This window comes from Molossus molossus, unplaced genomic scaffold (assembly GCF_014108415.1).
Source record: "Molossus molossus isolate mMolMol1 unplaced genomic scaffold, mMolMol1.p scaffold_m16_p_13, whole genome shotgun sequence".
Taxonomy (NCBI): domain Eukaryota; kingdom Metazoa; phylum Chordata; class Mammalia; order Chiroptera; family Molossidae; genus Molossus; species Molossus molossus.
This window is the reverse complement of record NW_023425348.1, coordinates 7550415-7566875: the sequence shown is the minus strand read 5'-3', so window position 1 is coordinate 7566875 and position 16461 is coordinate 7550415.

Below are 16461 nucleotides of genomic sequence, written 5' to 3'. Positions count from 1 at the left end.
ATGGAAGAAGAAATAAAGAGCTTCCCAGACAAGAAAAAGCTAAAAGAGTTTGTTACCACCATACTAATATTACAAAAAGTGTTAAAGGGCCTGCTTTAAGAAGAAAAAGAAGAAGAAACACACACACACATACACACACAAAACAGTTAAAAGAATAAAATGGCACTAATACATACCTATCAATAATCACTTTAAATGTACATGCTTAAGCATTCCAATCAAATGGCATAGGGTAGCTAAATGGATAAGAAAATAAGACCCATATATATGCTATCTACAAGAGACCCACCTCAGAACAAAAGATACACACAGATTAAAAATAAAGGGATGGAAAAAGATATTTCATGCAAATGGAAATAAAAAAATAAAAGCTGGGATAGTAATACTTATATCTCACTTTAAAATGGACTTTAAAACAAAGGCTATAATAAGAGACAAAGAAGGACACTACATAATGATAAAATAAGTGATCCATCAATAGGATATAATCATTGTATATATTCATGCAGCCAACCTAGGAGCACCTAAATATGTAAAGCAAATCTTGATGGACATAAAGGGAGAGATAAAAAGTAATATAACAGTCATAGTAGAGGATTTTAACAGCCCTTTGACATCAATTGATAGATCTTCCAGATAGAAAATCAATAAGGAAACAGCAGCCTTAAATGACATACTAGATAAGATGGATTTAATTGATATCTTCAGAATATTTCACTCCAAAGTAGCAGAATATACATTCTTTTCAAGTGCACATGGAACATTTTTTAAGATAGATCACATTAGGACACAAAACAAGTCTGAATAAATTTAACAAGATTGAAATCATATCAAGCATCTTTTCTGACCATAATAGTGTGAAAGCAGAAATCAATCACAAGAAAAAAAACTGAAAAATACACAAAGACATGGAGGCTAAATGACATGTTACTAAACAATTAATTGATTAACAATGAGATCAAGGGAGAAATAAAAAAATACCTTGACCTTGAGCCCTTGCCAATGTGGTTTGGTTGGTTGAGGGTCATCCCATGCACTAGAATGCCATGGGTTTGATTCACAGTCAGGGCACATACCAAGTCGCAGGTTCGATCCCCATTTGGGGTGTGTACAGGAGGCAAAACTGATAGATGTTCCTCTCTCACATCAATGCTTCTCTCTATTTCTCTTTCCCTTTCCCTTTCTCTCTCTCTCAAATCAATAAAAAAGATACCTTGAAACAAATAAAAAGGAAAATACAACAACCCAAAATCTATGGAGTACAGTGAAAGCAGTCCTAAGAGGGAAATTCATAGCAATACAGGTCTATCTCAAAAAGCAAGAAAAATCTCAAATAAACAATCTAACTTTACAGTTAAATAAACTAGAAAAAGAGCGACAAAGTCCAAAGTGTGTAGAAGAAAGAAAAACGTCAGAGTGAAAATAAATGAAATAAAGTCTAAAAAAAAAAAAATAGTACAAAAGATCAATGAAATCAAAAGCTGGTTCTCTGAAAAGATAAACAAGATTTACCAACCTTTAATTAGACTCATCAAGAAAAAAAGAAACAGGACCCAAATAAATAAAATCAGAAATGAAAGAGAACAAATAACAACTGACACCAAAGAAATACAAAGGATTGTAAGAAAATATTATGAACAATTATTTGTCAACAAATTGGACAATCCAGATGAAATAGATAAATTCCTAGAAACATACAGCCTTCCAAAACTAAATCAGGAAGAATCAGATAATCTGAATAAACAGATTACAACTAGTGAAATTGAAGCAGTAATAAAAAAATAAAAATAAAAACTCCCAACAAACAAAGTCCTGGACCAGATGGCTTCCCAGGTGAATTTTACCAAACACTAAAAGAAGAACTAACAACTACCCTTCTCAAACCATTCCAAAAACTTAAGAGGAAGGATGACTCTAACTTCATGTACAAGGCCAGAATTATTCTAATACCAAAACCAGATAAAGACAGTAAAAAGAAAGAAAATTACAGGTCAATTTCCTTGATGGATATGGATGCAAAAATCTTCAACAAGATATTAGCAATACATTGAAAAGATCGTACACCATGATCAAGTGGGATTTATTTCAGGGATGCAAGGTTGGTATAATATCCATAAATCAATACATATGATACACCACATAAACAAAATGAAGGATAAAAGCCACATGATCATATCAATAGATGCAGAAAAAACATTTGATAGAATCCAGCACCCATGTATGATAACTCTCAGCAAAGTGGATATTGAGGGAACGTACCTCAATGTAACAAAGGCCATACATGACTAACTTACAGCCAACAGCATACTCAATGGACAAAAAACACAAGTGTTACCCTTAAAATTGGGAACAAGACAGGAATGATCACTTTCAACACTCATATGCAACATAATACTGGAAGTTGTAGCCACAGCAATCAGGCAAGAAGCAGTAATAAAAGGCATCCAAATTGGAATGGAAAAAGTAAAATTGTCATTATTTGAAAACAACATGACATTGTAGGTAGTGAACCCTAAAGATTCCACCAAAAATCTCCTAGAACTTATAAGTGAAGTAGCAGGATACAAAATAAATATCCAGGAATCAGTTGCATTTTTATAAACTAATAAATGAACTATCAGAAAGAAAAACTAAGAAAACAATCCCATTCACAATTGCTTCAAAATACAACAAAATATCTAGGAATAAATTTAACTAAAGATGTAAAGGACCTGTACTCAGAAAATTATAAGACACTAAAGAAAGAAATTGAAGAAGATACAAATAAATGGAAGCATATACTGTGTTCATGGATAGGAAGAATTAACATCATTAAACTGCCCATACTACACAAAGCAACATGTAGATTCAATGCAATTCCTATCAAAAAACCAATGGTCTATTTTACAGAACTAGAAAAATATTCTAAAAATTTATAGGGGACCACAAAAGACCCAGTATAGCAACAGCAATCTTGAGAAAGAAGAACAAAGCTGGAGGAATCACACTATACTACAAGGCATAGTAATCAAAACAGCATGGTACTAGCATAAAAACAGACAGTTAGCCCCGCCTGTGTGGCTCAGTGGTTGAGCATCAACTCAAGCACCAAGAGGTCGCTGGTTCCATTCCCAGTCAGGGCACATGCTTAGGTTATGGTCCCAATTCCCAGTGGGGGACGTGCAGGAGGCAGCCAATTGATGTTCTCTCTCATTGATGTTTCTACCTCTCTTTCTCCCTTCCTCTCCCTCTAAAATCAATAAAGAAAAAAAAAAAAATAGACATATACATCAGCGGAGCAAATAGAGAACCCAGAAATAAACCCACATCTTTATAGTTAATTAATATTTGGCAAAAACATACAATGGAGTAAAGACAGTCTATTTAATAAATGGTGTTGGGAATATTGGACAGATATATGCAAAAAAATGAAACTAGACCACCCTTTTACACCATATACAAGAATAAACTCAAAATAGATTAAAGACTTAAATGTTACATTCAAAACCATAAAAATCCTAGATGAAAACTTAGACATTCAAATATCGGATATTTTTAATAGCAATATTTTTTTGTGATATATCTCCTCAGGCAAGGGAAACAAAAATACATAAATAAATGGGACTACACCAAACTGAAAAGGTTTTGTACAGCAAAGGAAACCGTCAACAAACGAAAAGACAACCTACTGAATGAGAAAACATAGTCACCAATAATACATCTGATAAGAGGTTAATATCCAAAATTTATAAGAAACTTATAAAACTCAACAACAAAACAATCCAATTTAAAAAATAGGCAAAGGACCTGAATAGACACTCATCCAAACAGGACATACAGGCGGCCAATAGACATATGAAAAGATGCTCAATATCACTAATCATCTGAGAAATGCAAATTAAAACCTCACACCTGTCAGAATGGCTATCACCAATAAATCAACAAACAACAAGTGCTGGCGAGGGTGTGGAGAAAGGGAGCCCTCGTGCACTGCTGGTGGGAATGCAGACTGGGGCAGCCGCTGTGGAAAGCAGTATGGAGTGACCCCAAAATTTTTAAAATGGAACTGCCTTATGATGCAATGATTCCCCTTCTGGAAATTTATCCAAAGAACCCCAAAATGCTAATTCAAAGGAATATATGCACCTCTATGTTCACTGTGACGTTATTTACAGTAGCCAAGATTTAGAAGCAGGCCAAGTGTCCATCAGTAGATGAGTGGATATAAAAGCTGTGGTACAGTACACAGTGGAATACTACTTGGCCATTAAAAAGAAGGCAATCTTACCCTTTGCGACAGCATGGATGGCCCTGGAGAGCATTATGCTAAGTGAGATAAGCCAGTCAGAGAAAGACAAGTACCAAATGATTTCAGTCATATGTGGCATCTAATGAACTAACAAGCAAAATAGAGAGACTCAGAGATAGAAGGGATTGAGCAAAACAGGGAAAAAAAACCCACATGGACACAGACAACAGTGTGGTGATTGCTGGGGGAGAAGGATATGGTGAGGGGGAGGAGGGTATGGGGAGGTGGAGGAGGGTATGGGGAGGGGGAGGAGAGTATGGGGAGGGGGAGGAGGGTATGGGGGGAGGGTATGGGGAGGGGGAGGAGGGTATGGGGGGAGGGTATGGGAGGAGGGTATGGGGGGGCGGAGGGTATGGGGGGAGAGGGTATGGGGGGAGGGTATGGGGAGGGGGAGGAGGGTATGGGGAGGGGGAGGAGGGTATGGGGAGGGGGAGGAGGGTATGGGGAGGTGGGGGAGGGTATGGGGAGGGGGAGCAGGGTTTGGGGGGGGAGGAGGGTATGGGAAGGGGGAGGAGGGTATGGGGACGGGGAGGAGGGTATGGGGAGGGGGAGGAGGGTATTTGCTGGGGGAGCAGTGTTTGGGGAGGGGGAGGAGGGTATGGGGAGGGGGAGGAGGGTATGGGGAGGGGGAGGAGGGTTTGGGCAGGGGGAGGAGGGTTTGGGCAGGGGGAGGAGGGTATGGGCAGGGGGAGGAGGGTATGGGGAGGGGGAGGAGGGTTTGGGCAGGGGGAGGAGGGTATGGGCAGGGGGAGGAGGGTTTGGGGAGGGGGAGGAGGGTTTGGGGAGATAAATGGTGATGGACAGAGACTTGGGGTGGCGAACACACAGTACAGTGGACAGATGATGTGTTGTAGAACTGTGCACCTGAAACCTGTATAATTTGTTAACCATTGTCACCCCAATACATTCAGTAAAAAGGAAATAATAAAATAAAATAAATGTTTGCCTGAGGAAAAAATAAATGAATAAATATATGAACATCCTGAAGGGCCCTGGTGGTTTGGCTCAGCGGTTAGAGCGGCAGCCCACGGAGCCGAGAGTCCTGGCTCGGTTCCTGCTCAGGGCACGTACCCCAGTTTCAGTTCGTCCCCAGCCCTGGATGAGGTCGTGTGGGTGGCAACCACTCGATGCGTCTCTCTCACATCAATGTTTCTCTCTCTTTCATCCTCCCTCACTCCCTCCCGCTCTATCTGAAGATAAATGCAAAAATGCCCTCAGGTGAGGATTAAAAAAAACAACCCTGAATGATGCCCTGGTCGGTGCTCAGTGGTTAGAGCGTTGGCCCGCAGACCAGTGACTCGCAGGCTCGAGTCCAGTCAAGGTCACATACCTCAGTTGCGGTTTGTCCCCAGCCCTGGTCAGGGTCATGCCAGAGGCAACCAGTCGATATGTCCCTCTCACATTGATATTTCTCTCTCTCTTCCTCTCTCTCCCTCTCTATCTAAAAATAAATAGAAAAATGTCCTTGGGTGAGGATTTTTAAAAAATCCTGAGTGAGACTTTCTCGAATGTCTCGGGCAGCCACAATGTATACCCCCTCCTCATACTCCACTCATCCCTCCATCCGCCCCCCACAAGTCGGCGGCTCCACCCACCACTGCCACCCTCAGGGTCCGGCAAGAGCTGGCTCCCTAGCCCTCCCCACTCCTCTCGGTCAGTCCGAATCCTCACAGTTCTTAAGCCTCCTGCTTCCTATGAGCACTCCTCAAATCCCCTTTCCGAACCCATTACCCTTAGAATCAGTTTCACCCAGCCAGCACTGGATTCTGTGGCATCATAAATGGTTCCCCATTTTGCTTGTGTTAATTTCACTTCTCAAACAACACTTTACAAGTGTGACAGACCTAACCCCAGCTCTTTGCGATCAAAGACCACGGCTCAGTTCTCTTTGCCTTTCCTGCTGAACCGCTCTCGGTGGTCTGCCTGTTGGTTCTACACACGGTGATGCGTGGACTGTTCTGGTGGCCCCGGTGCGCTGGCGTGAGTGCTAGTTCTCGGGGGGGCTCGGCGAGGCTCATTTCATCACAAGGAGCGGAAACCCACTCAAAGAATCAGGCGAAAAAGGAATTACGAGTAGAAGAATAAAATGGGAACAAATTGCTGGTGTTTAACTGGGTCTCATGAACCAAAACATCATTAAATAGCTTCTCTCTCTCTCTCTCTGTCTCTCTCTCCCCCCCCTTCCCCCCTACTTTCTTCTCTTTGGCAGGAGAGAGGTCTATGGTCTCTGCACGTTGGCTTCCTTCATCTGCTACACGTGGCTCCGTATGGCTGTTCCAAATGGTCCCTCTGCACCTGAACCTTCTAACTCATCTCCCCCCGCTGGCTGACTAGGTCTGCATGACCTGAGTTCAGATTCCTTAGAGAGATCATCTGCCTGGTCCGGGGGCCGTGATTTGCCCTTCCCAGCAGGCGGTGGCCAGGGAACAGAGGCTGTCTGTGGGTGATTAAGAGCAGGAACGTCGATGGGCCCGGACAGTCGTCTCAGGTTACTACAACGTTGGATGTTCAAGTCACCTCAGAGCCTTGCAGGGCGTGGAATCCAGTCCCCATGTCTGGCGAGTGGCCCTGGGCCCTGCGGCCCTGCCCGCCTCCGGCTTCCCCCACCTGCACGGGGGCAGGGAGCTCGAGCTCAAGGCGAGAGCCCGCCGTCCGGACTCGCGCCGTCAATTCCTACGAAAATGGCACTTAGGAAAACTACCTTTTGAGAGTCTTAAGCCTCAGTTTGGTGTGTGAAATGGGGATAATAGTATAAGAGGGGGAAATTCTCCTCTAGCCGGTTAGGGTCTCTGGCTAAGGCCACGAGTCAGCTGACAGAACACATATTGACTGGAGAAAGGCATACAATTCTATTCATTTTTTACATGTTCACGGGATTCTTCACCAGAGAATGAAAACCCAAAGGCGCTAGGGCAGGAAGCTTTTATACCTTTAAACCAAAGACATAGTACATTTTTGAAGTACTAACAAGACAGTGGGGTTTGGGATAACACATGGTGGAGAAGTAACTAGGAAGATAAGGGTTAGTCTAGCAACATTTGTTTGCACAGATTTGTTTATCTCCAGTGACAAGAATGTCGTCTTCTTTCTGGTACACGGTGAGTATCTTTCATGTAGGAGTTTTATCTCCCACTTTAAGGAAGAAAAAAAAGGGAGAGTATCCTTCCTGCACCTACTATTTATTAAGTGTCTTTAATTCAAATTAATCAAAATGCCAAAGTGATATATTTTGGCTTCTGTTAATAGTATCTCTTTTGTTCAGTGTTCTCTGCTGAATATATATATAGATTTTTAAATTATAGCTTCCCTTACACCGAATCCTTACCTTGGGAACTTTTCAAATAGTAGTTATATAGCTTACATGTGGCCTTGATATTATAATAGCCCTTGCTCCCTCACCTAGTATTAATTTGTTTCCCACCTGTTCAGGAGCCATCAAGATTTATAATCAGAACCAGATTTCACTATAAATAGAAATCTGCTGCCCATACTAGCCCTCCACTCTCACATAAATGTTCATTGTGATTGTGAATGTGTGAATGCACATATCCAGAAAGGAAAAAAGACCCAGAAGGAAAGGGGGCGGGACGGGAAGGAAGGAGAAATAAAAGAAGGAAAGAAATCAATCCCATATGGCCCGGGAGCATGGCTCACTGGTGGATGCTCTTCCCATGTGACCTTCAGGCAAAGCATTTTGTTCATTATCTCGGGTCATGACCTCATGAGAAAACAGTTCTATAATACGTAGTGTACAAAAGACCAAGGTAGTAGGTCACTCTTTCATCGAATACCATACTTTAGACTCCAGAGACTGCTTCATCAACTCAGTTGCTAGACATACTATGCAAACCCAAAATATAAACATTGCTTACATTTCTTTATTAAAAAGATACCACATCTAACTTATCAGTTTCTAGTAAATGTCTGACTAGCTTTCAAGACATAGCCTCTTCCTGAAAGCAACTAAAGGTGCCGATATATAGAGATACATATATCATACTTTATATTTTATACAGATAACAATTGAGGAGTTTAACAAACTATTAGACATAATTGAAGAGAGAATTTGTAAATTAAAAAATAAGTTAAAAGAAATTAGTCAGCAGGGAAGAGAAATTATAACTATAAAAGAAAAAGTTAAGAGTCATAGAGTATGAAGTGAGAAGATATGTGAAATCATAGTTCCTGATGGAGAAGAGAGATAGAATGAATCAGAATAATATCTGAAGGGATTCCAACACTAATAAGTGATACACTATCAGTTAGTCTAAGGTATAACAGAAGTAGCAAATGCAGAATGCTGCTGGAGTTGATGGAACCAGGGAACCAGGGGCAATTTAGACACTCGGGTTACGGGCTCAGAGAGTCATAGCTGCAGTGAGACAGGGCAGCTGCTGCAGGAATGCCTGCCACTCAGGACCCCGGGAAATGCCACTGCAGGGACTAAGCATGCACTGAGCCACTAGACTGGTGAAGACAATCATTCCTGGACACTGCTCACACTATCACAAGACCACAACCAGACCTTGGCGGGGGAGGGAGGGGACAGGAAGTAACAAGTCTCTTCCTCTTCCTCAAGCCTCCTGTGCCCTTCCATTATGCCCCACTGGCAGAACCGGCCACAGAGGCGCTGGCAAGGGAGCACTGTATTTGCAGAGTCACGCTCTCGCATCACAACACCCACACAGGTGGGCTGGAGCTGTGACGCGATGAACTGACAAGTGGCCCGGATATAAACACACGAAGCCAATAATAAGTCATATTTACTGAGCACTTGTGGTGTGCAGGCGCTAGCCTACGTGCTTTACACATTTAACACAGTTAATCCTTGTAACAGTTCTATGAAAGGTTACATTTAGAAGTCCAGTGACTCCCAAGCAAAAGATGTAAAATGCAGCCTACTCCTCGACATTTTATTGATAAAACTGCAGAACACCAAAGACTATGAAATTTTAGAAACAACATCCAGAAAACATCAAGACTATGAAAAGATGTTGAAAAGATCCAGAGGAAAAAAAAAACACTGATTACCTTTCCCGAGTGACTAGTACACTTAGAACTGACTTTGCAGAGGGGACCACAAGAGAACGGTATGGTCAAGGGGCTGAAACAAAATGCCTGTCGACTTAGAATTACATCACCAGAAAAGTCCTGCAAGAATCGGGACAAAATAAAGACATTTTCAGACCAAAAAAAAGTGAATGTTAGCAACTCTCTTGTAATGCACTTTAGACGGAAGGAATGTGACCCAAATAGAAGGTCTGAGATGCAAGAAAGAATGAAGAACACGTAAGTGGGTTAATATATGGGCAATTCTAATGGGCATTTAGAAAATAATGCCATATGTGGTTTAAAATAAAGAACACAGAATTAAAATACACAATAACAATAGCCTAAAATTTCAGGGGAGGTTGACTACATGGAGCTGAAGTGTTCTAGATCTTTGTAGTGCCCGGGAAAGGTCGAATATTGATTATCTTCAGACTTTGATAGTTAGCGCTGTATAAAGTGATTCTAAGCAGGTGGCGGTGCCTTGCCCGCCCTCCCTCAGCACTAACCAAGCCTACACATGCAGTGCTTTCCTGGAGCGGTCACCCGAGACTCTGCCCGAGGATTGCTCGGGTCGCAAGAGGATATTCAGCCTCCTGTAGGGCAGTCCAGAAGCCGGGGCGTGGATGCAGCCGTCCCGACCCTCGCCCACTGGCAGGTCAGTACTGAGTAAGTGCCCGGCGCCCTCGCTCCGGGCTAGGGGTGCTGAAACCTGTTTTCGACCGCTCCCAGAGGTCCCCAGGGCAGCAGCTGGCTCATTAGTGTAGCGTGCGCCGGCCTGTTTCTCCTTTCTCTGCCTCATTTTCTCATTCACTCATTTAGTGCTTGTAAACACTTACACTCCAGTTTTAGACCCCACAAAAATAATATCATCAAACTGCTCTAACTTTTGAATTAGTAGAGGAGAGGAAATGGAGGGACCAAAAAAATCAATTCAGAAGAAGGTAAGAACTGAGAGAAAAGGAAACACAGACCTGTCAGAGCAAATACTAAGTATAAGTTAAGGAGATAATTTATGGACAGTTAAAACATCCGTGAAAATATGTAACAGTAGGATTTTTAAAACTAAAGTATAGTTGGCACAGTGTATGATATTAGTGTCAGGTGTACAACACAGTGATACAGTTATATTCCCTACGAGGCGGTCACACCGATAAGTCTAGTAGCATCTGTCACTGTGCAAAGTTATCATGATAATATTGACTATTTTCCTTAAGCTCTGAACAGCAGCTTTAATCAACTTGAATTAATGGATACACATAAAATATTGCATCCAATACCTACACATTAATTTCAAGAATACAGAGGCCATTGCAAATTCCATACTAGCCCATAAATCAGGCCTCAGTGTACCAAAGGAATGAAATTATATAGAGCACATCCTTTGACCAATGCACTTAAGTTGAAAGTAAAAATTAAAAGATAACTAGAACACCCTCCATTTGCTTGGAAATGAAGAAATGTACCAATAAATAACCCAGGGGTCAAAGAAGAAATCATACTGAAAATTATAAAAGCCCTGGCCAGTTTGGTTCAGCGGTTAGAGCATCGGCCTGCGGTCCCGAGAGACCCGGGTTCGGTTCCCGCTAAGGGCATGTACCTTGGTTGCAGTTTGTCCCCGGCCCCAGTTGGTCATGTGGGTGGCAGCCACTCGATGTGTCTCTTTCACGTCGATGTTTCTCTCTCTCTCTCTGTTCCTCTCTCTCCCTCCCACTCTACCTGAACAAAAAATGGGAAAATGTCCTCAGGTGAGGATAAAAAAAAAAAAAAAAGAAATGTACCAATAAATAACCCAGGGGTCAAAGAAGAAATCATACTGAAAATTATAAAACTTTTTGAACTAAGTGATAATAAAAACACACGACATATAAATTTGTGGGCTGAAGCTAACACAGCATTCAAAGGAAACTTTGCTCCTCAAATGTGTATGCCAGTACAGAAGACTGGAAGTCGGCGAGGTCCTGCAGGGAGGAAAGAGCAGCAAACAGGTGTCAGTAGCAGGAAAGAGTAATTCAGAACAGAAATGAGCAAAATGAGAAGCTAAGATACAATAGGAGACCCAAAAGTTGGCTCCCTGAAAAGACGCGTGAAATTCACAACATTGTGTTTAGAATGATCCAGGCACGAAGAGAGGAGGCACGTACATCCACCGTCAGGAATGAAAAGGGGAACCTCGTGGCAGATGCTGCGGACATTTAAAGGAGAATAAGATGTTATGAATAACTTTATGCCAATATACTGACATTTTAGATTTACAAAGTCCTGAGTAAGCATACAATACTTACAAAACCTGAAGAAACCATCAAAGAATTTAAGTGGAAAATTGTTCCTACATAAAACCTTCAGGCAGATGGTATAACCTAACATATATACAGGGGTTGGCAAAAGTAGGTTTATAGTTGTGAGAACACAAAATACAGAGCTTATTCTTGTATTATTATATATTAAATATTGTATTATTTTTCCATATGGACAACTGTAAACCTACTTTTGCTCATATTATACTTATATAGTGTATATATACATATATTATATAGTATAGTATATATATACATATATTATATAGTATATATATACAGGGTATCCCCACAAAATGTATACAGGATGTCTGTATATTCTATCACATTTGAAAATGAATTGTATTTTAATAAAACTGGCTTTAAAATTACACTATTTTATGCATACACTTTTGGGGGATACCCTATACATACAGGCTGTGGGCAGCCTAGCATAGATTTACTTAGAATTCACAGCTTTGTTTAAATGAGCCTGTAAACCTCTTTAGGTCGCCCTAAAGGTTATAAGGTTTGTGTAACCACATTTGGCAATTTGCAAAGGGTTTCCCAGAAGGGCTGAGACTAAGTTGGTTAAACGTGCTTCCCTGCCAATCCCTCCCTGACACTGATGGATGCCAGACCTGTATTTCAGGGAGAAGCCAAGGATGATTTGCAGAACGGGGGGGCTAATCCAGCTCAAACCCCCCATGGCTGGCCAAAGCGGCCTGCAGGACTCCACACTGACCTCCTCGGGACCTTTTCTCGTTATGCCCTCATTACAATACTCCAACCTCCTCCCGGGCGGAGGTTTTCTGTCACTGTTGAGCACGATGTACGTATAGACATGTTTCCTAACTGCACCAGCGATGACGAAGTTCCCCTGGATGCTTCTGTGTAATCTCCTCGGCTTGCAACTACTGAGTAACTGGACCGGTTCGGTCGGGTACTACTGGCTTCACAAATGAGTTCTACCCTAGATTCAAGGAATCAGTCATTCTAATCTCACACAAACTCTTCTAGAGAACAGAAAAAGAGAAAGCATCACTCAACTAATTTTATAAGATTAGCGAACCCCTAATATCAAGGTTATTTATGAGAAAGAAAAATTACAAGCTAAAATCACTCATGAACACAAGACACACTTCCTAAATAAAGTATTGTCCAGTCAAAGAAGTAGCAAATATGGTGCCTACTGTGTTCTAGGCACTGGTTTAAGCATTTTGGACATGTTGCTGAAGCTCACAGGAGTTCTGGGTTAGGTACTATTATTATCCCTATTTCAACACAGGAGACTTGCCCAGGTCACACTGCTATGCAGTGGTATCGCCAGGTTTCATCCATCTGGCTCCAGCAGTCTAATTCAAGAGCCTACTCTTTAGTAATTACACTATGAGCAAGGTGGGCTTATCCCAGGAACACAAGAAGATCTAACCTTTAATAATCAGTTAATGTAAATCACCACATTTACACATTAAAGGAGAAATACTTTCTGATCTAATCAATAGATAAATAGAGGGTATAAAACCTCAAATTCAACATCCACTCATAATAAGAACTCTTGGCAGACCGGGAATAGAAGGGATCGTCCTTAATGTAGTAAGGATTATCTACAAAAACTTCTACAAAAATCATACCTTACAATGACTTATTCTAAATTTTCCCCTTAGACTTGAGGACAGACAAGAATGCTAATGGTTACCAATTTCATTCAAAATTCTACTACAAGTCTTGGACAACACTGTAGATAAGGAAAATAAATAAAATGTGTAAGGATTGGAAAGAAAAAAGATAAAACTATTATAAGTAGATAACATAATGAGAGCATATATCAAAAATAAAATATAATTGATAAAAAATTACTAGAATTAATATGAGTTTAACAAAGTTTCTGGATATAAAATCAGTATAAAAAATAAAATTCATTTCTAACAGGCAACAGTTGTAAAATGAAATTTAAAACAGACTTCTTTCAGAGTGGTATTACAAAACGTGAAGTACCTAGGAATAAATCCAACCAAATATGAACAAGACATTGATGGAGAAAATTATAAAATTTTATTGAAAGACATAAAGAAGACCTAAATAAATGGAGAAATATACCACTTGATGGATTAGAGGACTTAACATTGTAAAGATGTCATATCTTTCCAAATTGATTCATAAACTTAGTAAAATCCCAATTAAAATCCCAATAGGTTTTTGTTAGAAACTGACAAGCCGACTCTGAAATTTTTATGACACTGCCAAGGGGCAAGAGCAGCTACTCTTGAAGAAGAAAAATAAGGTAGGAGGGCTTGCTGTACCAGAAATAAAACTTATCAGAAAGCTAAAGTGATTAAGACCATGTGGTATTGGTCCAAGGACTGACAAATAGATCTGTGGAACCGAGGAGAGCCCATAAATAGGCCCACACCTTTATGGACATTTGACATATGACAGAAGTGATATCCCAGCTTAGAGGGAAAAACAGTTGTCAATAAGTAGTGCTGGAATAGTTGAGTATCCATAGGGGAGAAAATGGAATTAGAACTTCTCTTTGGACTATACCCAAAAATCAGTTCAGAAAGATTTAAAAACTATATGTGAAGGGCAAAACTCATAGGATTTAGAAGGTAATATAGAAGAATATCTTCATGACCTTGGGGGTAGAAAAAAATTTCTTAACCCAGATACAAAAACCATTCATTGTGAATAAAAACCTATGGTGATTTGATTTGAGTCTAGTACAGATAAGAATGTCTATCCAACCAAGGACACACTTAGAGAGGGAAGAGAGCCCTGGCCAGTTTTGCTCAGTGGTTAGAGCGTCGACCCGTGGACCAAAGGGTCTTGGGTTCGATTCCCGATCAAGGCCATGTACCTGGGTTGCAGACTCAATCACTGGCCCCGGGGTTGTGTGGGAGGCAACCAATTGATGTGTCTCTCTCACATTGATGTTTCTCTCTCCCCACCCCCCACCCCTTTACTCTCTAAAAATCAATGGAAAAATATGCTTGGGTGAGGATTAACAACAACAACAAAAAAAGAGAGAGAGAAGAGATAAACCAGCATGGGAAAAAATACCACAACACATAAAACTGACAGAGGACTAGAATCCAGACCTTATAAAGAAGTTCTGTGAATCAAAGTGAAATAAAGAACAAGACAGAAGACCTGAACAGATCCTTTATAGGGTAGGAAATCCAAATGGCCAATGAACCTGTGGAAAAAATGCTTAATCTCATTAGTGCTGTGCAAATTAAATTACACAATCATGAAACTGGCAAAAATAACATCTGAGTAGCACGGAACACCTTGCGCACAGACCTTCTCGTTTATCTCTAGTGGGCACGTGCATTGGTGCGCCACTCAGGAAACAGCCCTGACTAGTGGAGTGGAGTTTGTGCATGCCCCGTGCCCAGCAGTTGCATGCCCCGTGCCCAGCAGGTGCATGCCCTGTGCCCAGCAGGTGCATGACCAGGGCGCACAGACCAGATCTGGTACATACACACGACTGTTCTTAGCAGCACTGTTTGAAATAGCCCCAACTATAAGCAATCTAAACATCCGGCAACATTGGAATGACAATGAGCCAATTGCCACGCCAGACAACAGCACACGTGATTCTCCAAATGATACACAGAAGCGAGTCATAGGAAGACCTACATCTTTATTCCATTATATGAAGTCCCAAGCAGGCGACACTAAACAATATTATTTAGTGAAACGTAAGTGAACAGTAAACTGGGAAGTAAAACAGTGAAATGATTGCTTTAGACATCAGGATAGTGGTTGCCTCAGGACGGGAAAGAAGGGGTGTGCTCAGGTGGGAGAAGGGGTGCGCCTAGGATCCTGCAGTGTTGTTTCGCAGCTTGAGGGTGGTTACCCAGTGTTCATTTTATACTGATCTTTTTTTTTTTTAATCCTCACCCAAGGATATTTTTCCATTGGTTTTTCAGATGGAATTGGAGAGAGAGACAGAAACATCGATGTGAGAGAGACACATCAGTCGGTTGCCTCCCGCACAACCCTGCCCAGGGGGGGATCAAACCCGCACAGAGGTACATGCCCTTGACCAGGAATGGAACCGAGCCTGCGACTCTTCTGTCTGGGGGCGCCAACCGCTGAGCCCAACCGGCCAGGGCATTTCACATTAATCTTTACACGACATGTAAATGCCTCGTGCACACCTCTACATGTGTGATGCATCTCGCGGTCCACAGCGCCTGCGTGTGGAGGTGTGATCACCTTAGAAACAAGCTCAGATCTTGACACCAAGGCACTTGATCCCAGAGGTCTTCCCAAGTGTCCTCTGTCAGCAGGCCCGGCGCCACTCTTTTACTCAGTTTACCCAGTGGGGTTAGGTTAAACCACTCAAGGGCACGCAAGGGTGAACCAGCACCCCAACACAAGGGCGGCCAGGACGGCGGGGTCACGCCAGCGACTGCCACTCAGGCTTTGCCCTGCGCTCCTCCTTCGGGTCCTGGGAGAAGTCCTTCTGTGCGCGGACGTCAAGGCCTCCGGATCGGAGCCGGGACCTCCCGCTGCCGCCGCGGGCAGTGCTCTCCTCTGGGACCGGGGCTCCCGCTCCCCGGGGGGCACCCGCGGGCCGCCCCAGCCAGCAGGCCGCACCGGGCGGGCCGCCCCAGCCAGCAGGCCGCACCGGCGGCCTCTGCTCTGCCCCAACCGGACCTCCGGCGGCTGGGAGCCCCGGTGGGAGTTCGAGGCCAAGGCAAAGTAAGCGCCCCCTGCGATCAGAGGCACCAGCAACAGGGGAGCCTTCCGCGCTCAGTAATGAATAATAAATAAACACAATTACAAGCAAAATGATAACTCATCAGATTTGATCCCACGGAGACTGCTTTAGAT